The 23306-nt window shown below is 37.8% G+C and overlaps 1 protein-coding gene across 4 annotated transcripts in view; it reads left to right on the top strand.

Moving 5' to 3' along the window:
- RC3H1 (ring finger and CCCH-type domains 1) overlaps window positions 1-23306 on the top strand; it is an 87276-nt gene that overhangs the window by 2791 nt on the left and 61179 nt on the right. The window contains exon 1 of one of the 4 annotated variants that reach the window (XM_058700434.1): window positions 8602-10014. The exons of the other annotated variants lie outside the window; for them this stretch is intronic. The gene's annotated coding sequence lies outside the window, so the exon portion shown is untranslated. Of the gene's footprint in view, window positions 1-8601; window positions 10015-23306 lie in introns of those variants that run through there. 4 annotated transcript variants of the gene reach the window in all.

Below are 23306 nucleotides of genomic sequence, written 5' to 3'. Positions count from 1 at the left end.
ATTAGATGCTTTACTACTGCCACCATGTGTCTCAAGGTTTAACTTTGAAGCCTCTCCTATGTCGACAGATTCCTTGTTTTGGCCACAAGCTATACTTTGTAATTCTGTACTTGTCTTTAGCCCTAATAGCTTTTCTATTAACATTATTTGTACCCTGCCAAATATTCGCTTACAAGTTTGAGAAAGTATGTATTCATGTGAATTACAAATGAAAGACTTATTTTAACTTTTAGCAGATTTGAACGTTGTTGATATAGAAACTCCTACCATTTATATAGGACAGATTTATAGTATCACTCTAATGATATTTGCTATGTAAACAGTTACGAAATTGTGCCTTTGAAATACTGCATGGAAATTTAAAAGTGACTTTAGAAACGTTCAGGGATGTTAAAGTTGGGTCAGCTAACATTTGAAATTCTTCATTTATGCTTTTTTAAAGCCATAGCCCGTTTAGAATTCTGCAGAACTTTTGTTTCTACATCTTGGGGTTTGAATTGGAATTTTATGAGGGTCTAATCAGCCTACTCTCTGATAGATCTTGTAAGTTGTTGACACCCAGCAAAGTGAAGAATGCGCTGGTAAATGATCCTTGTTTGGTGGATGCCTCGGAGCAAGATGTTCCTTGGCAGGGTATACTGACCTGGTTTAGCTTTGGCCCTGACGTGCAGGAGTTCAGGTATTCTTTGGGATTAGATTCAGATGGATTTAAATTCTCACATTGGCCTGCATCGAAAACAGTCACAGATTTCAGTATCAGCCCGTTCTCTAGGACCCTCTTAAAGATCTCCTTCTCTTTTGTTTAATCCTGAAATCTATGCTACCTTTGGACCAGCCTTGGAGGTTGTTCCGGCATAAGATTAATTTGTCTGGCATTATACAAAGGAATATTTCTTATTCCATAGTTTCTTAAGGTAGATTCTACACATTTTCAAGTGTACAGTTTACTAATCCTAAATAATGATGTCCTACATCCCCGAGACAGTTAACTTTATAGCACATTTATTTATATCCATTACTGGTCAGACTTGTGCCTGTTCACTTCTTATGTAATATTCTTGTTTACTCTATGTAATATTAGGCACTTGTTATTAATTCACAGTGTTTTCCTAATTGGTTGAGTTTTGGGAGAAAAATTCTAGTAAAAATTTGAGTTCGCCTTTCATGCACAGTTGAGCTGACTGAAATAGTGACCTGTTGTAGAGGAATAAATATTTTAAGGTTCATTTATATTTTTCATTGAGATTATTTACAAATGAATGTCATATGTCAACAATATTTTGATGTTTGTCAAGCATTTTAGCACCAATGTCAGTACTCATCTCACTGATTATTATCGTGCATATATGGTAATATTTAACTTAATATTATCGTGCATATATGGTAATGCATTTTATTTAAAAATCTCCAAGACCTAAATAGCATTTGAACATGGTAGCAGTGTTTTTGAAGAAGAGTTCTAAAGGGGTCATTATTTTATATATATATATATATATATCTTAATATAAATTTTTGTGATGTTTATTTACTTATTTTCGAGAGAGAGAGAGAGAGAGAGTGAGTGTGGGGGAAGAGCAGAGAGACAGAGGGAAAGGGGGAGAATCCCAAGCAGGTTTCACGCAGTCAGTGCAGAATCCGATGCAGGGCTGGAAACCATTCAGATCGTGACCTGAGCCAAAACAGACTTGGACGTTTAATCAACTGAGCCTCCCAGGTGTCCCTTAACATAAAATTAAAAAAAAAAAAATATTTTTTTTAATGTTTATTTTTGAGAGACAGAGAAAGTGCAAGCAGAGGAGGGGCAGAGACAGAAGGAGACACGGAATCCGAAGCAGGCTCCAGGCTCTGCACTGTCAGCATAGAGCCCAATGCAGGGCTCGAACTTAGGAACCACGAGATCATGACCTGAGCTGAAGTCAGACGCTTAACCGACTGAGCCACCCAGGCGCCCTGCATAAAAATTTTTTTAAATAAAATTCAGGTCATTTAACATAAAACTAATGATTTTATTTATTTATTTATTTTAAGTTTATTTATTTTTGACACAGAAAGAGAGAGTGCAAGCGTGAGCTAGGGAGGGGCAGAGAGAGAGGGAGACACAGAATCCGAAGCAGGCTCCAGGTTCCGAGCTGTCAGCACAGAGCCCGATGCGGGGCTCGAACCCACGAACCGTGAGATCATGACCTGAGCCAAAGCCAGACGCTCAACCGACTGAGCCACCCAGGTGCCCCAACTAATGATTTTAAAGTGAGCAGTTTAGTAGCAGTATATTCATGATGTTGTGCAGCCACCACTGTCTAATTCTAAAACCCTTTTATCACCCCCAAAGGAAACTGTACCCATTAGGCAGTTACTCCCCATTTTCTCCTCCCCCTGGTCCCTAGCAACCACCATTCTACTTTGTGTCTCTGTGGATTTAACATAAAACGATAGAGTCAAGATTAAGGAATAGTACTTTGTATAATTGAACGTGCAGAAAAAACTTGGGATAGGATTGTTAGGGATCAGAAACCATCTCATTCTTTGCATGCTTCTCTTGAGTACAGTAGGCAGACCGCCAGAGACTCTTTATGTAAGAAAAGTTGAAAGTCACAGCGATTTGCAGTTTTAGTTTTTGATCATTCCAAAAGAGTTCTACTCAAATTCTCAGACTCATTTCTATTTCCTTATTGGGTTATGAGAATTAACCAAATTGTAATGTTCTATACATATGTGAGCAACTAATACTTATTTTGCTCTTTGCAATTTGCCTTCTGTTTTCTCCCTCTCTCTTTTTTTTTTTTTTTAATTTTTCTTAATGTGTAGAAGAAACTTGGAATGTGTAGGACTTAATTTGAGATGATACCAGAAAATGATTGTTAGGTTGAAATTCTTTGATCTTTATGAATCTGTTTTATAATTTTATTCAGCTGATCTTTGAGGACATTTAGAGTTAAAATTTGCCTGACACTATGCTGTTAATCCCATGTTGAATAAATCTTAAAAACCTAGGTTTTGGCTCTATACCTGACTCCTTCCAAAAATGTAGACACTGTTATAAAAGCAATTGATTTGTAGCTTGTTTTGATTGGCTTAGTTCATTGAGAGAGAAAACCATTGGACTTTTTTTCATTCTGGAATAAAGTATAATAAAGTTGGACTTCTGTAAATTTATTTTTCTTTTTTTTAAAGTATTTTTTTTTTTTAACGTTTATTTATTTTTGAGACAGAGAGAGACAGAGCATGAACGGGGGGAGGGTCCGAGAGGGAGGGAGACACAGAATCCGAAGCAGGCTCCAGGCTCTGAGCCGTCAGCCCAGAGCCCGACGCGGGGCTTGAACTCACAGACCGTGAGATCATGACCTGAGCCGCAGTCGGCCACCCAACCGACTGAGCCACCCAGGCGCCCTGTAAATTTATTTTTCTAAGTAATCTCTATACCCAACATGGGGCTCAAATTCACAACCTCAACATCAAGAATCACATGTTCCACCAACTGAGTCAGCCAGGCACTCCTGATGTCTGTGAATTTAGAATTGCTCAATTTGAAGTTTCAATTTTGGGCTTTGGAAGTACTCTTTTATCCTTACCTTAAGTTCAAAATGGTACTCCCTTCCCTCCCCCCAATTAAATTGAAATCTTAAAACTTACAGGGTGAAGCACAGAACAGATTTCATATTAATAAGATTTTTTTAAGTTTGTTGGTTGGTTGGTTGGTTGGTTTTGAGAGAGAGAGAATCCAAGCAGGCTCCATGCTGTCAGGGCAGAGCCTGATGTGGGGCTTGATCTCGTGGAACTGTAAGATCATGACCTGAGCCAAAATCAAGAATTGGACGCTTAACCAACTGAGCCACCCATGTGCCTCATTAAAGATTTGTAGTAAGTTACAGGAAATCTATGTGGAGAAGAAAAATTTAAATTTTGATATTAATCCTCCCCTTTTTAAAACATGATTTTAAATATTCTTATTCTCTTAATTGTTTCCAAATGTCAGAGTTCTTGATCAGACTTCAAAAACTTCAAAAGAAGTCCTTGGCAACCTCCAAAGTTACCTTACTAATCTCCTCTTTTTAGGGGAAAATTTATTTAGTTGTAAGAACAACTTAAAAAGTGATGAGAAAGAATTACTTAAGAATATTTACAACTCAATGCAGTAACATTCCTGCTTTTCTTTAATAGAGACTTTTTTCAGAAAAGTAAACTAAATATTTGTGTTTTTATATACACCTCATTAATTTTTGATAGTGACATTTACTGGAAAACTAGTATAGTAAATCGAGATTCAATCATTAAAATAACAACTTTAAGGGAGATGATGTTTAGAGATCTATGCTTAAAAATATGGTTTAGTGGGGAGCGCCTGGGTGGCTCATTCAGTTGAGCATCTGACTCTTGATTTAGGCTCAAGTCATGATCTCATGGTTTGTGGGATTGAGCCCCACATCAGGCTCCATGCTGATGGTGCAGAGCCTGCTTGGGATTCTTCCCTCTTTCTCTGCCCCTTCCCTGCTCTCTTGCACACTCTTTCTCTCTCTCAAAATAAATGAACTTAAAAATATATATATGGTTTAGGGGCACCTGGATGACTTAGTTGGTTAAGCATCCAACTCTTGGTTTTGGCTCAGGTCATGATCTCACAGTTCATGAGTTGGAGCCCAGCCTTGGGCTCTGTACTGATAGCATGGAGGCTGCTTGGGATTCAGTCTCTCTCCCTCTCTGCCCCTCCCCTGCTCACACTGTTTCTGTTTCTTTCAAAATAAAGTTAAAAAATATATATGGTTTAGTGTGCGATTTGTGAATGAAGGAGGATTATTGTATTGTTGACTTTATTATAGAACAATATTTCATCTATCCATGTCCCAGTTTAGAATAAGAAGTATACAAAAAGTTTTAATTGTCACAAGATTAACGAGCCAGATCATCTGCACTAAGGCACTGGCTTAGGAGCTCTCTTGGTTTTTACATAATTCTAATAAATTTGATTGTTTTCTGATCCCACAGCAGATTAAAAGGTGCAAATTTGCTGTGGGAATAGAGGCACTATAGGTAAAATGGAGAGCAAGGGGACAGGCGACAGGGAAAAAACCACATTAGCTTGGGGCCTTGTAACATAGACTCTGAGTATGTCATTAGTTTTTGTGTTGTGCTAATAACCTATTCCTGATGAAAAGTCATTGTGGGAAAATTCAATTATGTTTTAATTTTGGGAGTCATAAAAATGTACAGAGTACATTTGGACACAGGCTTTGGAGTCAGATATATCTAGGTTCTCATCTTCTATCACTTAAGCTTTATGATTCTTTATCCCTAAAAATAGAAATGGTAATTCCTTCCATTAAAGATTTGTTTTGAAGTTTAAATGAGATAACATACATAGTATAGTACCTGATATCTAGTATTGATTCAATAAATGTTATTCTCCTCAAATTCTGTTCAACAAAAATCATTTTAGAACAATTTTCATCTAAAATATTTGAAAAAGTTTTGTTTTTCAAGGTACATATAAACTTTGTGTAAGTTAGGATTAAATATATGTGTACTTTTTTTTTTTTAAGATTTTACTTTTAAACAATCTCTACACCTGATGTGGGGCTCGAACTTACAACCTGGAGATCAAGTCACATGCTCTACTGACTGAGCTAGCCAGGCACCCTGTATGTGTACTTTCGAAGGTAGTGGTCAGGAATGAGGTACCATTCTCATTTTCTTCCCACATCAGTCTTGCATTATTATGGATCTGTGCTGTTCAGTACCAACCACTAGCTACAAATGGCTACTTAAATTTAAAATTTTTTCCTAGACTTAATGTTTTTTAGAGCAATTTTAGGTTTACAGAAAATTGTCCTGAAGATACAGAGTTTCCATATACGTCTTCCTTCTACAGTTACTTCTGTTAACATCTTGCATTATTGTGGGGCATTTGTTATAGTTGATGAGCCAGTTTTGGTAAATGGTTATTAACTAAATTCCATAGTTTATATGAGGGTTCACTTTTAGTGCTGTGTAGTTCTGTGGGTGAGAATGTCTTCTTTCACTTAGCAATGTAACATTTAAGGTTCTAGCTTGTTTCTTTTTACTGTTAAATAATATGCCATTTTATGGATAAATCTAAGTTTTAGTTAATTAAAATAAAGGAAATTTAAAATTTAGTTCCTCAGTTGCACTAGCCACATTTCAGTGGCTCAGTAGCCACATGTGCCCAGTGGTAATTACCATATTGGAAAACGAAGATCTAGAACATTTTCATCATCTCAGGAAGTTTCTTATTGAAGAGTGCTGATATAAACTATCCTCCCGGGGTGCCTTGGGTGGCTCAGTCAGTTAAGCATCCAACTCTTGATTTCATTTCGGCTCAGGTCATGATCTCGTGGTTCATGAGACTGAGCCCCACGTCAGGCTCTGCGCTAACAGCACGGAGCCTACTTGGGACTCTCACTCTTCCCCTTCCCTGCTGGTGCATGCTCGCCCTCAAAATAAATAAATAAACTTAAAACAAAACAAAACACCAATACTTCCAGCATCCAGTTCTCCATTTATATTCACTCTCACAGAAAGCTTACTTTACATGATCTCAGTTTGTCCTTGAGCCTACATTTCCAGTGCTTGTTGCTTGTGTTGCTGGCAGCCCTAAACTATACATAATAAACTTGATTCCCGGAAAAAACCAGCCTTTACAAATAAATATTGTCCATTAATGGTTTCCTAGGTTTCCTATCAGGGTATCATCTTTTGCTCCATTTTTCATTGTTCCTAAAATTTTATTTTTCTCTAAACCTTTTGAATATTTATCAAAGGTATACAGATCTCAGCTAAGAAATGGCAGCACTGAGATGAGAATCTAGACCTTCTTATTCTAGTTCTTTCATGGGCTCCCCACCAATTGGGGTTGCCTTTACAATCACTTTTGAAGAGGTAATTGGAGACCATTTGATTCTATGCTATAGAATTTTTAACAGTATATTTATAGGTCAAAACTATAAATTTAATAAATAGTGATATATTCATTCTTAAACAATTAGAATCTTAAATGAAGACATTTATCCCTTTAGCCGATTTCTTTCTGTAATTCAGTTATGGGAAAATTTTTTGCTTTCATGTGTGAGTCATTTTAGGTAACCAAAATTAATTTCCAGGACTAATATGAATTGGCTGGTAAGGGTGAATAGAATTGAATTGAACATTATTGACATCCAGAATTCTCTGCTGGTACCTGGATATTACACTTGGATTCTATTCAAACTACACTTTAATTTGTAAAATCCAATCGGTTACCACATGAACTTTAACTTGCATCTTTTTTTTTTTTTTTTTTTTTTTTTCCAACGCTTTTTATTTATTTTTGGGATAGAGAGAGACAGAGCATGAACGGGGGAGGGGCAGAGAGAGAGGGAGACACAGAATCGGAAACAGGCTCCAGGCTCCGAGCCATCAGCCCAGAGCCTGACGCGGGGCTCGAACTCACGGACCGCGAGATCGTGACCTGGCTGAAGTCGGACGCTTAACCGACTGCGCCACCCAGGCGCCCCTAACTTGCATCTTTTTTAACTCATCATGTTAAAGTTTTCAGAACTTGAAAAATGGAGAGCCTTGTGTTAGTCTCTTTTGCTTGCCTTTTTTTTTTTTTTTTTTTTTTGTGTGTGTGATAAGTTGTACCTCTAATTTTGCTGATACTGTAGCCATTTTATGTTAGGTCTTGATTTGACCTTCCCTGTACACTGACTATGCTTGCTCAAAAGTCAGTTTTGTGGAGCCATTATGTTAAAGAGTAGTAGTCTTTCATATTTTAGTACTGTACTTAAAAAAACTTAGATTTTTTTACCTTCCTTTTGAAATGCTTTCCCTATAATTACTGCTTTTAAAACCCATGTTTTATGTGTCAAATTTTGTATTAGTTACCCCATTGAAAGCAGTTTTTGAACTGTTTTTGATTAAATACTCTTTGCTGGAGTCTGGCTTTTCTTTAAAATTTCTAGAAATTTTTTAAAAAGGGTGAGGTTTTTCATATATTTAGAAAAATTGAGTTACAGGTTCCGTGGATTGACTCATTGTCTAAGTCAGTTTTTTTCAGAAATGTCAATTTATTATGTAGGTATGCAGTTGATGAAAACCTGTTCATAAGAGCATAGAAGCCCCTTCTAGTTTTTCCTTCTACTGCTATCAGAAAAAGAGATGGTTTTGTGAAATAAGAAAGTCCTTATAATAATAGATAGATCTCTAAATGCATTTAAGAACAACTTAGGGAAGCGCCTGGGTGGCTCAGTTGATTAAGCATCCGACTTTGGCTCAGGTCATGATCTCATGGTTAGTGGGTTTGAGCCCCGCGTCAGGCTCTGTACTGACAACTCAGAGCCGGTAGCCTGCTTAGGATTCTGTCTCCCTCTCTCTCTGCCCCTTCCCCTCTCTGGCTGTGTCTCTTTCTGTCTCTCAAAAATAAATAAACATTTAAAAAGTTTTAAAGAAAAGAACAGCTTAGAATATCACAAAACCCACAATAAAGCATCATTGAATATTGAAGTAGTAGCACCTAATCTCCTAATGATTGACATGCATTAGTTAATTCATTGTACTCAGTGTCAAGATAAAACTCAACAGCTTTTTAGGGGATTGAAGGGGAAAGAATTAAGGAGTAAAATCCTGTCAATAGATTCTCCATATTTGGGAAATGTTTCACATTGTTGATTTTTTAAAATTCTTTTTTTTAAGATGTTTTAATTTTTCTTTTCAGTTTATTTATTTTGAGAGAAAAAGAGCACAAGCAGGGGAGGAGCAGGGAGAGAGGGAGAAAGAGAATCCCAAGCAGGCTCTGCATTGTCCGTGCAGAGTCTGACACGGGGCTCGAACTCACAAACTGTGAAATCAAGACCTGAGCTGAAGAGTCGGATACGTAACTGACTGAGCCACCCAGGTGACCCTAAATGAAGACTTTAAAAACAACAAAAAAAATTTTTTTTAATGTTTGTTTATTTTTGAGAGAGAGCGTGAGCAGGAGAGGCAGAGAGGGAGACACAGAATCCGAAGGAGTCTCCAGGCTCTGAGCTTTTAGCACAGAGCCCGATGCAGGGCTCGAACGCACAGGCCGCAAGATCACGACCTGAGCCAAAGTCGGCCGCCTAACTGACTGAGCCACCCAGGCACCCCTACTCTAAAAGACTTTTTAAGAGCAGTTTTATATTCACAGCAAAATTGAGAAGGTACTGAGATTTCCCATATACTCCTTGTTCCCACATGCACAACATCCACCACCAGAGTGGTAAATTTATTACCAAAAAAAAAAAAAAGATTATTTAAAGTTCATAGTTTACATAGGGTTCATTCTTGGTGTGGTACATTCTGTGGGTTTGGACAAATGTGTAATGACATGTATTCACAATTGTAGTATCATACAGAGTATTTTTGTTGCCCAGAAAAATCCTGTGTTCTGCCTATTCATCCGTGTTCACCCCAGCTCCTTGCAGCCAGTGATCTTTTTGTCTCAGTAGTTTTGCCTTTTCCAGAATGTCCTGTAGTTGGAATCCTACAGTAGGGAACCTTTTCAGATGGCTTCTTTTAGTATTATCTATGTTTTTTCATACCCTAATAGGCTCATTTCTTACTTAAAAAAATTTTTTTTAATGCTTATTTATTTTTGACAGAGAGAGAGAGACAGAGCATGAGCAGGGGAGGGGCAGAGAGAGAGGGAGACACAGAATCCGAAGCAGGCTCCAGGCTCTGAACTGTCTGCACAGAGCCCGATGCGGGGCTCCAACTCACGGACTGTGAGATCATGACCCGAGCCGAAGTCAGACGTTCAACCGACTGAGCCACCCAGGCGCCGCTAGGCTCATTTCTTCTTAACGCTGAATGATATTCCATCATCTGGATATACCACAGTGTATTTTTACATCTATTTACTGACGAGTATCTTGGTTGGTTGTTTCCAAGTTTCGGCAGTTATGAATTAAGCTGCTCTAAATGTCCGTTTGCAGGTTTTTGTGTAGACTTAAGTGTTCAGCGCCTCTGGGTGTATGGCGAGGAGAGTGACTGCTCGGTTGTATGGTAAGAGTATGTTTAGTTTATAAGAAATACCAAACCGTCTTCCAGAGTTGCTTTCCCATTTCGCATTCCTACCAACAATGAATGAGAGGTCCTGTTGTTCCGATTTTTGCCACCATTTGGTGTTTCTGTGTTCCAGATTTTGACCATTCTAATGGGGTGTGTAATGGTATCACATTGTTTTAATTTGCATTTCCCTGATGACTTATGATGTGGAGCCTCTTCCTATGTTTATTTGGAATATAGTATTGTATAGTTGGAATCATACAATATGTAGTCTTTTCAGATTAGCTTCTTTGTCCTTATCTCTTTTTTTTTTTTTTAGGTTTTATTTATTTAAGTAATCTCCACATGCAGGGTAGGGCCAACCCCAAGATCGAGGGTCGCACATTCTTCTGACTGAGCCAGCCAGGAGTCCCTATCCTTATCTTTTTAATCTCCCACTTTACCTTTCGTTTTACCTAGCTTATGGATATTTTTAAGGATATCTTTAATTTTGGAGGCATACTTTCTTCTAAATATTAAGTACCAGTATTAAAAAAAAATTAACTCATTTTGTGGTGATACATCCTGCTGTCCTAAGTCCCCTTGCCATTTTACATTATCTTTTATGTGAATCATCCCAATACTATCTTTAGAGATATGACATTTGTCACAGTCAGGCAGAATAGTGATTTTTTTCAGTCACATTCAACAATTATTGAGCAAATATTACATGCCCTGCAGCAATATGGACTTTCTCTTACAGAAAGAGCATAGGATATATTGGAAACATCAGAGCATCTAATACAGGCTTGGCTAAAAAAGATTCTTGAAAGAGCTTCCTGAACTGAGTGGGACTTACAGGATGAGTAGAGGTTTAACAGTCTAGATTTAGGAGACTACTTGAGCCCAACAAGACCTAGAGTGAAAAGAATGTATTGTGTGCAGGGAAAACGTTAATACTTCTGTTGGTAGAGAGTAAAATATGAGGCAGATGGTGATGAAAAATAAGATTAGAATGGTAAGTGGGGGCCAGATCCTGAAGATCTTTATGGCATGTTCAAGTTGGTCCTCATTAGGTACCATCAAAGAAATTGTTGTTGATGTTACTTGTTTTTCAAATCAAGGTATAATATACATGCAGTAAAAAGTAAAAATCTTAGAGATATATCTTAATGACTTTTTACATATATACACTTGTGGTATAACAGATTACTACCTAGATGAAGATATATAGTGTTTCTAGCACCTAAGAATTCTTTTTGCTCTTTCCCAGACCATACTTTTCCCCACTGCCTCTCATCTTCCCCAACAGTTATGCTGACTTCTAACATCATAAACTACTTTGCCTCTTCTTAAATGAAGTCATATATCATGTATTCTTTTTCCTTCCTCTATAAATTAAAGCCTTCAGTAGGTGCTGTTTGGTATCTGGCTTTGTTCATTATGATATCTGTGAAATTCATCTATATTATATGTAACAGATCAATCTTTTTATTATTGCTGTATAGTATTCCATTTTGTAAATTAATCACAGTTTACCCATTCTACTGCTGTTGGACATTTGGGTTGTTTCCAGTTTGTTTTCAGCTTTCTATGAATAAAGCCTCTAAGAACATTCTTGTACATGTCTTTTTTAAAAAATTTATTTATTGTTTTAAGTTTCTTTATTCTGAGAGAGAGACAGAGAGAGTGAGTTGGGGAGGGGCAGAGAAAGAGAATCCCAAGCAGGCTCCGCACTGTCAGCACAGAGCCCGACGTGACGCGGGCTCTAACTCATGAACCGTGAGAACATGACCTGAGCCGAAACCAAGAGTGGGTCTCTTAACTGACTGAACCACCTAGGCACCACTTTGTATATGTCTTTTGATGGACAGAGTCGTCTCTCTTGTGTAAATACCTAGGAGTGGAATTTTGGGGGTCATTGGTAGACTTTTGTTTGGCCTAAGTAGATACTGTCAGTTTTCCAAAGTGAAATGTGCCAACTTACACTGCCTGAGAATTTCACATGCTCATATCATCTTTGGTATTGTTAGTTTTGAAAAATTTTAGCCCTTCTGGTAGATACGGAGTGGTATCTCATGGTCATTTTAGTTTAAATTCTCCTCCTGTGTAAACGATGTTCTATAACTTCAGTTGGCATATTGTATACCCATTGGCCATTTGGATATTGTTGGAAAGGTTTGTTCATGTCTGTTGTCTGTTTTGTTTGTTTGCTTGTTTGGAATTGAAGCTTCTTATTATGGGATATACATACCACTATTAGTGTTGGGTGTTCTCCGTTTTTTAATTGAGTTGTTTTGTCATGGAAGAAAACATAGGTGAGTGACTAGCAGCTGTGTGGAGGGTAGAGGGAGGCAAGACAAAGCTGGAGACTGAGGCCAGTTAAAGGGTAACTGTGTGGGGGCACCTGGATGGTTCAGTCGATGAAGCATCCGACTATTGATTTTGGCTCAGGTCATGATCTCAACGTTTCGTGAGTTCAGGACCTGGGTTGGACTCTGCGCTGAACAGTGCTGAGCCTGCTTAGGATTCTCTCTCTCCCACTCTCTCTACCCCTCCCCTGCTTGTGTGTGTTTTCTCTCTCTCAAAATAAATAAATTAAAAAAAAAAAAAAGTTACTGTGTGATCCAAGTGAGAGAGACTATATGCTCTATGAGAGCAGGGTCATTGTTTCTTTCAGGGCTGTATCTTCAGATCCAAGGACAGTGACTGGTATATAGTTGTAGGTGCTCAATAAGTATTTTTTGAGTGGATGAATATGGGTCCTCAGGGAAGTAGAGATGGAAAGGAATATATAGATGTAAAAGATAATAAAAATTTTTAATAGGAGTAGAAAAAGATGGAATCTAGGATGATTACCAGATTATCAGATTTGTACATTTGTACATTGTCAGATTGAATAGTGGTGTCACCAAAGAAGCAAAGACTGCAGAAGGAATTGCCAGTTTAAAAATAGGGATGTTTAGTTACCATGTGACCTTGAGCTTATTACCTAACATATGTGCTTCAGTTTCCTTAACTCTAAAATTAAGCTTTGTAATGATACTAATAGGGTCATTGTGAGGGCTAAGTGAGATAATGCATGCAGAGCACTTAGAACAGTGCCTGGCACATAGATGTACTCAAAAAAGGTTAGAGATAGAAACAAACAAAAATCCCTATCCTTGTGGAGCCTACGTTTTAGGTTTTAGTAATGGTGGGTATACACTATAACAGAGCAAGTAAAACATAACATTATTGGGTGCTGAGAAATATTATGGAGAAAAATTAATCAGGAATGAGATGGGAAGGAAGTGCATGTGTGTGGTGGTAGTGGGATTGGGGTTGAGAGATCAGTTTTATTTTTTATATATTATTTTTTTATTTTTTATTTTGTTTCTTTTAATTTTTTTGACGTTTATTTATTTTTGGAAGAGAGAGACAGTGCGAGCGGGGAGGGGCAGAGAAAGCAGGAGACACAAATTCTGAAGCAGGCTCTAGGCTCCAAGATGTCAGCACAGAGCCCCACATGGGGCTCGAACTCACGGACCATGAGATCATGACTTGAGCTGAAGCCAGATACTTAACCGACTGAGCCACCCAGGCGCCCCTATTTATTATTATTTTTTCAAATGTTTGTTTATTTTTGGGAGAGAGAGAGAATGAGCAGGAAGGGACAGAGAGAGAGGGAGACACAGAATCCATAGCAGGCTCCAGGCTCTGAGCTGTCAGCACAGAGTCCAACACGGCGCTTGAACGCATAAACTGTGAGATCATGACCTGAGCCAAAGCCAGACTCTTAACCAACTGAGCCACCTGGGCACACTGAGAGATTAGATTTAAATGAGGTGATCAAGTAAGGCTCTTCATAAGAGAATTCACTTATGAATGCTTGCAGGGAAATGAGGAAAAGGTTCAGGATTGGGGGAACAGTGGGGCAAACTGATGATAATTCTTTAAGACAAGAAAGCAGAGCTCCCTGTTTTTACCAGAGAGTGTAACATTAGTAGATTAAGATCTGTTTATTGTGCAACCCCCAGCAGTTAAACTTGCCTCAACCTTTTATCCCTTCCTCTCTGCAACACACAAACATACTACACAAACCTGAGCATGAATTTAATCCCTCAAAGGTCATCATTATGTATTTTGAAGGAAGTGTTTTGTGTTTAATTCTGCAGTAGTAGCAACAAATCAGTATATTCTCTAACAGTAGTTACTATTTGGGAGTCAGCAAAATATCTTCATTTACAAGTTATATACCTTTTATTTTATAAATCAGATACATTGTAGCTATAAGCTTCTGTGTTTGGAGTCCATGTAGTAATTTGTCCTTTTTTTTTTTTAAAGTCCTGAAATGTAATTTTTTGCCTGGGATAACAGTCTAGAAATAATTCTCAGTTGGAAAATGAATCCATACCTCTTATTTTGTTGTTGGATTATTTTTCAAGCATGTGCAATTGAAAATCACTGTGATTTTGTTTTGTGGAGATAGTTTGAATTCTATCAGACACATTTCATAAAAATAAACAAAGTAATGAAAATGTCCTTAAGTCTTGGCTAGTAGGTGACGGGGACAATACATTTTATTAACACTATTATTAAGTATGTTAGATTATGTCTCTAATGCAAAAATTCCCTAAGTCCGAGGATATACTCAAGGATCACCCACCTATACGCATCACAGGTGTGTTGCAGTTTACCTCTTCTGTGTACATCTCCCTGTTTTCTCTTTGTCGCCCAGTTCTAGAATCAGTCACACTCCTGTGATCACCACCAAGGACACCTAAGGCACAGGCTCCCTGGGGAAAAGTAGAAGCAAGTAGAAGGAAAGAAGTGGGGGCTATTATTGTGATGGATATGTTGCTTGGTTTTCTTGAGTAAAGAGGGACTCTGTTCTCAAGTTTTGTTACTGACACCACTACTGTTTTTGTTACAGTTCACCACCAGAAATCTGCTGGGGTTCAAAATCCAAATGTCATCACTGCTTCAAAAATGACCTTATGAAGGATATTTTTCTAAATGTGGTCAGTTTAACTGGAAGTGTTTTGTAATAGTTTAAAAAGTATGAATGTAAAATAAAAACCTAACAAATATAATGTTGAATTATTATAATATTATATAATATAATATTATTTTATAATAATTATTATAATTATCTTCGGAAGCTGAAACACAAAAGAATATATATATGTATACACACGTACATACTGATGGTTCCACTGTATAGAGTTTTTAATCTGTGGTATTAGAAGTTAGGATAGTAGTGACCTTTGAGGAGGAATAAAAGAATAATGATTGGGAGGGATGGTGTGGGAGGCCTTCTGAGGTGTGGTAATGTTGTATATCTTGGGTATACAGTTGACCCTCGGAGCAGTTTGGGGGTTAGTGATGCCAGCCCCCATGCAGTGAAAAATCTGCTTATAACCTTTGACTCCTCAACTTAACAACTAATAGCCTACTGTTGACTAGAAGTCTTACCAGTAGTATAAAGTTGATAAACGTGTGTTGTATGTTGTGTATATTATATACTGTATTAAAACTAGAGGGAAAAAATGTTGAGAAAATCATAAGGAAGGTGAAATACATTTACTTCCTTACGTACTATATTATTGAAAAAAAAATGCACTTATAGGCAGGCCAGGCCAGGCCAGAGGCGGTACCAGGGGCAGGCCTGGTTCTGGCTTGGTGATATTCTGCACCCTGGTGACCTTGGCGGCTGGCTGGCTGTGGCGGAAGCCTGGAGGCACAATACAGAGGTCTCATCTGCCTGGCAGTGTAGCATTGACCTGTGCCACTGGCAGCTGTAGCCACATGTAAGTATAGCTGGCCTCCCAGAGACTCTGGGGCCTGGGCCCTGTTGGGGGGTGTTTGGTGGGGAGCCAGTGCCTGGAGGATTGGAGGTTGAGGCCACTGGATGTGTTCCTCTTTCAGCTCGGCCTCCTCTCTGCCAAGCCCCCCTGTGCCTGACTCACCCACCCCACATATACAACCCTTCACCCAGAGGGTGACCCGAAGCCCTGCCCCATCCCAGGGTGCCCTGGGACTGCTGACTGCCTCCACAGGTCTGGTCTCCCTGGGTTCTCAGGGCAACAGGTACAAACTCTGTGCCGGTCACCTTTGATTTGGTCTGTGGAGACTAGGATGGGCAGTTGTAAGTAAACGCCTTGTGCCTTTGCTGTCAACTCTTTAAAAAAAAAAAAAATCTGCATGTGAATGGACCCATGCAGTTCAAACCAGTATTGTTCAAGGGTCAGCTGTACAGGTATGCTTACTTGGTGATAATTCATTGAACCGACCATTCTTGATCTCTATGTATGCCTTTCTGTAAGCTATACTTTAACACATTTTAAGTATCTTAAAATATATAGAAAATAAGATTCATTTTCTGTTTTAGTCCTGTGATTATTCTCAGTGAAAAGTTCTAATAAAATGTTCCTTGTGATTCTCTTCAAAAGGAATGTATTAGTTGTAATAACCTAATTAAAAAATAAGCTGGTAGGCTTAAATAGTTCCAGGGGTCCTGTACTAAATTTACTTAATTTGAAACTGATCATGCTCAGGTTAAACGTAAAACAGGCACCATTTAATTTAGATCTTTATTTTTGGCTAATAAAATAATTATTAATTCAATAAAAATTACAGGTGCTGGAAGTTGGAAGATACTGTATTACAGTAGAAAAAGTACAGGCTTTGCAAAGAATTGGACAAACGTGGGTTCATATTATGACTAGACCACTAAATTAGCTGAGTAACTTTGTTTTCTTTCCTTCCTTCCTTCGTCAGTAGTGGTGATAGCTATCTCAGGAGGTTGTTGGAGGATTAAATGAGATGATCTCTAAGGGCTTGGCACTCATATCCCAAGTGGGATTTGGGGGTGAAGAGGGAATAGTTTTGGAGAGTGTATAAAGATAGTTGTAGGTAGGAAAAAAGAAGTATAACCTGCTGAAGATCACTAAGGTGATGATGTTAAGGAAAGTTAAGTCTTCAGATTATAACCAGTAAATACTAACAACATCTAACTTGGGAGTATACGAATCTATCAATGTTAAGAGTTAATAATGCTTCTCTGGCACATCAGCATGAAGGACTGTTAGCATGGGTGACAAGTATTAAGTTGGAATATAATAAGTTTTAGACAGATTTACATTGAGTTTAAGTGGTTGGTACCTATTTTTTCTAGAGGACGTGTCATCCATGCTGTGCTTTGAAAATGTTATCATTTTGGTATACTTGACTGCTTCTCCCCTTAGTATTAATTTATGCTGCAGGATTAAGAAACTAAATTTAGGCATGTTGTGTTTATGAAGGTACTTCAGTATATTAGTAATTTTTAGGGCCTTCATGAGGATAGATTCACACTTTTAAAAGGTTGTAATTCAATTGAGAACTTTTCGTGTTTCAGGGTCACTATTACATTCAGTATTATGTATTCTCAAAAGGCTATGATGAAATTTATACATGTTATGTTATGCTTTAATTATATAACAATTAGATATCTAAGTTGAGTGGCTGAAAACAACCTTTTATTTGGTTACACTTTTGAGTCAGCATTTGGGGCAGGATTTAGCTGTGTGGTTCTGCTGGTCTCCATTTAAGTCACTCATGCAGCTTGAGTCATCTAGCAGCTCACATTGGGGCTGATTGTTCCAGGGGACTGAGCTTGGACAGTTTTTCTCTGTTTTGTTCTCTGTTTAGGTCCTGATTGTCTCAAGGGTGTAATAATATTTTATAAGGTTATTATAATTAAAAGATAATATACTTTAAGTTTTTAGAATATATTTTTTAAGGTTTATTGTATTTTTGAGAGTATGAGCAAGGGAGGGCCAGAGAGATAGAGGATCTGAAGTGGGCTTGGTGCTGACAGCAGTGAGCCTGATGTGGGCCTTGAACTCACGAACTGTGAGATCATGACTTGAGCCAAAGACATTTGAGTCACTCATGAGCCACCCATGAGCCCCAAGTTTTTGGAATATTTTAACCCATAGTAAATTCTGTTACTGTTTTAGAGCTTAGCATTCTTTCAAGTCTCCATTTGTTTATATTTAACCTATGATTATCTCCTTCAAAGATAGGAATGCCAGCATAGCTTGCTAATAAGTGGTATCCCAGAGGCCTTCTGAAAGATAAAGTTGAGGGTTTTTCTCTCTGTTTGCCAGCTTTGACATATTAAGACTCATTTGCCCATGTTAAAAGGTGCCTGCTTAAAATAATGAAATAAAAACCTGGATTTTATATTTGAGTTTATAAACCTTCAGGTACCTTCTTAAAATCTCCTTCTTCCAAAATGGAAATTGTGTGTGTGTGCACTGGAGAGCAAACTATCGGTTATTTTAATTGCATTTACGCCTGATAATCTAATTATTCTTAAACTGGGGTATAAGAATACTTGGATTTTTAAGCTTTTAAAAATTTTTTAAAAAATATTTAGGCTTTTAATGTCTGGCTTACAAGTTTGTTTTGTAAGTTTAGGGGAGTAATTGTCTAAAATTGGAGTTACTTGTTACCAATGTTAAATTTTGGCCACAGAGAGTTTGTCATTATGTTGCTGATGTTAAATATCTTTTTTGTCCCCAGTGTCTTAAGGTGCAAAGTAAGATTATTGATTTGAGATTTTTTCAAGTTTTAAATTTTTTTCTTGTTTATTAGTTTTTTGTCTTATTATTTTTTTTTAATTTTAATTCCGGTGTAATTAACGTATAGTGTCACATTAGTTTCAGGTGTACAATGTAGTGATTCAACAATTTTATACATTAGTCAGTACTCATCATGGTAAGTGTACTCTTAATCCCCTTCACCTATTTCACCCGTCCCCCTACCCACCTCCCTCTTTTTTTTTTTTTTTTTTTTTAATGTTTATTTTAGAGAGAGGGAGACAGAGGATCTGAAGTGGGCTCTGCTGACAGCAGAAGAGCCCGATGAGGGGCTCGAACCCACGAATTATGAGATCTAGACCAGAGTGCTAAAGTCTGGCTCAGCTGCCTGAGCCACCCAGGCGCCCCTCTTTTTAAATGTAAACATTTAAAGCTGCACACTTCTCTCTAAACCTTGCTTTAGTTGCATCTTATAAGTTTTTGTATTGTATATCTTGTCATTCATCTCAAAATAGTTTCTGGTTGCCCTTTTCACTTCTTCTTTGACTTATTGGTTATTTAGGTTATTGTGGTTTAATTTCCCTATGTTTGTGAATTCCCCAAATTTCTTTCTGTTATTTGTAATTTCATTCCATTGTGGTCAGAGAACATAACTTTAGCGATTTCAGTCCTCTTAAATGTATTGAGACTTGTTTTATGGTCTAGCATATGGTCTGCCTTGGAGATTGTTCCGTGTGTACCTGAAAAGAATTCTGTTGTTAGGTATTCTCTGGATGTCTTTAAGGTCTAGTTGGTTCATAATGTTATTCAGCTCCTATAAATCCTTGTTGACCTGTGCATGCTAGTCTAGATGGTAAAGCCCTAGGTTTCTTCCCTAGCAGCAAGCTTTCCATTAGCTCAGTTGACTTTTTGTTGGAGAAAACAGAAATACTCCAGCTTGATACATTTGCTAATGTGTGTTGGCTGACTTTTTTCTGTATTAAAACCATAGAGAAAATAATGAGAGGGAAAAAAAACCAAGAGACTCTCTGATTTTAAGGAACTTAGAGTCTAGTTATGGCTTAGCTAATTGCTCTATTGAGGGTATTGTTAACAGGGATAACTATAGTTAAGAAATCTAGTAATCTAGATAAGAGATGTTGGTAACCTAAACTTAGATACTGGGAATGGATGGGAAGGTTTAAGGAAACATTAAAATGAAATGATAGGGCTTGGTGACTGATTAGTTAAGGGGGAAGGGTTTGAGGAAAAGGGAAAAGTCAGTTGATGATGCCCCATGCTTCTGTCAATGGGTAAGTGACTCATCATTGACATAGGGAACAAAGGTTTTTGGTAAGGTTGAAATGATTTGGGATGCTAGTTAGACATGGATGGCTAGTAACCAATTGATTATATGGCTCTGGTTGGCATTGAGAAAAGAGGTCTGGGGAGCCTGGGTGGCATAGTCAGTTAAATGTCCCACTTTGGCTCAGGTCAAGATCTCACAGTTCGTGGGTTCAAGCCCCACATCAGGCTCTGTGCTGGCAGCTCAGAGCCTGGAGCCTGCTTTAGATTCTGTGTGTGTCTCTCTCTCTGTTCCTCCCCTGCTCTCACTCTGTCTCTCCCTCAAAAATAAATAAACATTTAAAAAATTAAAAAAAAAAGAAGAGAGGTCTGAACTTGAGATACTGATTTGGAAATCATCAGCATGTAGTCGGTATTTGAAAGCTGAAAAATAGATGGAATTACTCGGGGAAATTTTGTAGAGGAAAGAATTGAGGTAGGAATTCTGGAAAATCATATATTCCAGAGATGGACAGAGAAGGAGAAACTCTCGACAGAGACACGCATGGAGTGGCTTGCCATTAGTGGATTATCTGGACAGTATGTCATAATAGAAACCAAAAGGGGACAGCATTTGTAGGAATAACTGGCCAACATTATTAAATGCTATATATAAAGAAATTAATGACTGAGACAGAACCATTGAATTTTAAAAGAAGGTTGTTGACATGTTTGTTAAGAGATGTTTCAACATAGTGGTTGGGATAGAGTGGGTAGTTTTAAAACTGAAAGGTGAGGGAGTAGAGAAAGAGCCTAAGAAGAGGACAAGGACAGGGATTGAATGACTTTTATTTATTTATTTTTTAAGTAACTCTATGCCCATTGAGGGACTCAAACTCACAACCCTGAGATCGAGAGTTGCACACTCCACTGAGCCAGCCAGGTGCCCCAACTTTTTTTTTTTTTTTTTTTTTTTAATTAAAGATTGGAGACATAAATGTTTTTTAAGCTCCTCTGAACAAGGATTTAACCATGCCTGTAGGGAAGGAAAGAACTAGTAAAGAGGGATAAATTGAAGAAATGGATTATTAGTGCTGCCCCAATAAACTATCTCAATTTCATTGAACTCCTCAGGAGTCTATAGGTTAGTAATTGACAGTCTGAAATATGAGTTTATGGGGCACAGGTTAGATTTATTTTTCCTCGTGAGCATTTACCCCTACATTCATGGTTACTGAATACTTGCCAATCAGGTTTGTCATTGCGTCTCAAAATAACTTCTGGAGACCAAAGGAACAAACTTCCTGTTCTGAAAATGAGCGATTATTGCAGCAGGAGGAGAGATTTCAAAACGTGACCTGAAAAACTATTTAAAATCTAGTTAAAATATTTGGCCTAGGCGCCAAAAATTATTCATGGATCTTTTTTGTTGGGGCTGAGTTATCTTTAGGATTTAGAAAAGAGGCTTAATTAAGAAGACATCAATTTTCACAAAGAAAACAACCAATATCAGAAATTTGCATTTAATCTGAAAGCAATTAACAAAATAACAGATCAACTAAAATGCCAAGTGTATTCCAGAATATTCCTGATTTTGGTTATTATTAGTTCTTGTTGTGTTGTTGATGTTTGAACACCACTAAATGGTGATAACATACTTAGTTAACAATATAGTATATGTAATATTCAGTGGAGGATTAATGCAGAAGCTGAAAAAGTGAAGTAACCTTTGGCTGTTTTGCTATAATGCGAAGTTTTCTAAGTATTCCACAGATGCTTTAAAGATGACACGCTTTTTTCTTTTTTTTTATGTTTTTTTTTTTTTAATCATCTTTTTTTTTTTTTTTTTTAACGTTTATTTATTTTTGAGACAGAGAGAGACAGAGCATGAACGGGGGAGGGCCAGAGAGAGAGGGAGACCCAGAATCCGAAGCAGGCTCCAGGCTCCGAGCTGTCAGCACAGAGCCCGATGCGGGGCTTGAACTCACGGACTGTGAGATCATGACCTGAGCTGAAGTCGGACACTTAACCCACTGAGCCACCCAGGCGCCCTAGCCCCTCACCTCCCCCTTTTCTTTTTAAGATGATGCTTTTCTGCCACCTCTTTAATAACTGGTGATGTCCTCTTCAGTGTAGCACATTTACACACAACGTGTAACTTAACGTAGAATAAAAACCTGGAGCTTTAAAACTGTGCACACAAAGTTAGAGGTTGTCATTCACTTTCTAGAGTACCACTTCAACTTCAGATTAGGCAGCTTCTCCATGAATGAATGGTTTTATCTGTTTTTACTATTTCTTCTTCTAAATTTGGCATTATGCTGCAGGTAGAAATGTTTCTTTTTGTCCTTCTAAACACTGGATGGCTAAATAAGCCATCTAAATGATCCCTTTGCTGCTTTCTCAACACTTTTTATCAAGCCCTATCTTTTAGGCTTTCCTCCCTCTAAATCAGAAGCTATTCTCTCTATACCTGTCTGAAGTATTTGTCCGTTTGTACTGACATTAGTGTTTACATTATTTTATTTACATCTACAATGTGTGTTCACATATTTTGGGAAGATATTTTTACAATCAAAATTGAGTCTTGGGGCGCCTGGATGGCTCAGTTGGTTAAGCGTCCGACTTCGGCTCAGGTCATGATCTCACGGTCCTTGAGTTTGGGTCCTATGTTGGGCTCTGTGCTCACAGCTCAGAGCTTGGAGCCTGCTTCAGATTCTGTGTCTCCCTTTCTCTCTCTCCCTCCCCTGCTCTGTACTCTGTGTCTCTCAAAAAGCAAATAAACATTAAAAAATAAATAAATAAAAAATTGGGTCTTTCTTCATAGGACATTATTGCTGGAAAAACCTTGAGCCTCCTTAAAAATCTGAGACTAGTGTTTCATCTGTAAATTAATTGATACTCTGCTGAGAATTATAACACTGAGAATTATTATAATAAGCCTTCATTGATTTTTCTTCTTTTTGTTTTGATTTCCTGTTTTTTGCTTTGTTTTTCAAGATTGTTAAAAATGTTCTCTGATGTTGCCCTGCATGTTAGTTGCTATGGAAATGTTCCAGAGAGATGACAAATTAAATTACGACCAAGAATACAGAGTTAAACTCCTCTCGTAGGGTAGAGTGTGAGGAAACCAAGGGTTTCTTCTTAAAATAAGGTTTTGCTTAATATATCTTTCTCAGGGCAGCTTATACCTCAGATTCACATAAGAGCTGAGTTGTAGTCTCAGCTCACAATATATCAGCTTCAGGCAAGTTATTTAATTCTGTTGAAGCTCAAGTGTTATCTATAAAATGGGCATAAAAATGCCTCAGAGGGGTGACTGGCCTAGATTAGATGCTTGATGAATTTCATTTCCATTTTCTCCCTCTAAGTCAGAGGCAGATAAAACGAACCTGTGTAGAGGAGATGGTAATACATTTTTAATAACTTTTTATTTATTTATTTTAGAGAAAGAGCACGAGCAGGGGATGGGGGCAG

The sequence above is a fragment of the Neofelis nebulosa genome, chromosome 15, assembly GCF_028018385.1.
Source record: "Neofelis nebulosa isolate mNeoNeb1 chromosome 15, mNeoNeb1.pri, whole genome shotgun sequence".
Classification (NCBI taxonomy): Eukaryota; Metazoa; Chordata; class Mammalia; order Carnivora; family Felidae; genus Neofelis; species Neofelis nebulosa.
The sequence above is the reverse complement of the archived record's forward strand: the minus strand, read 5'-3'. Positions and strand labels throughout refer to the sequence as shown.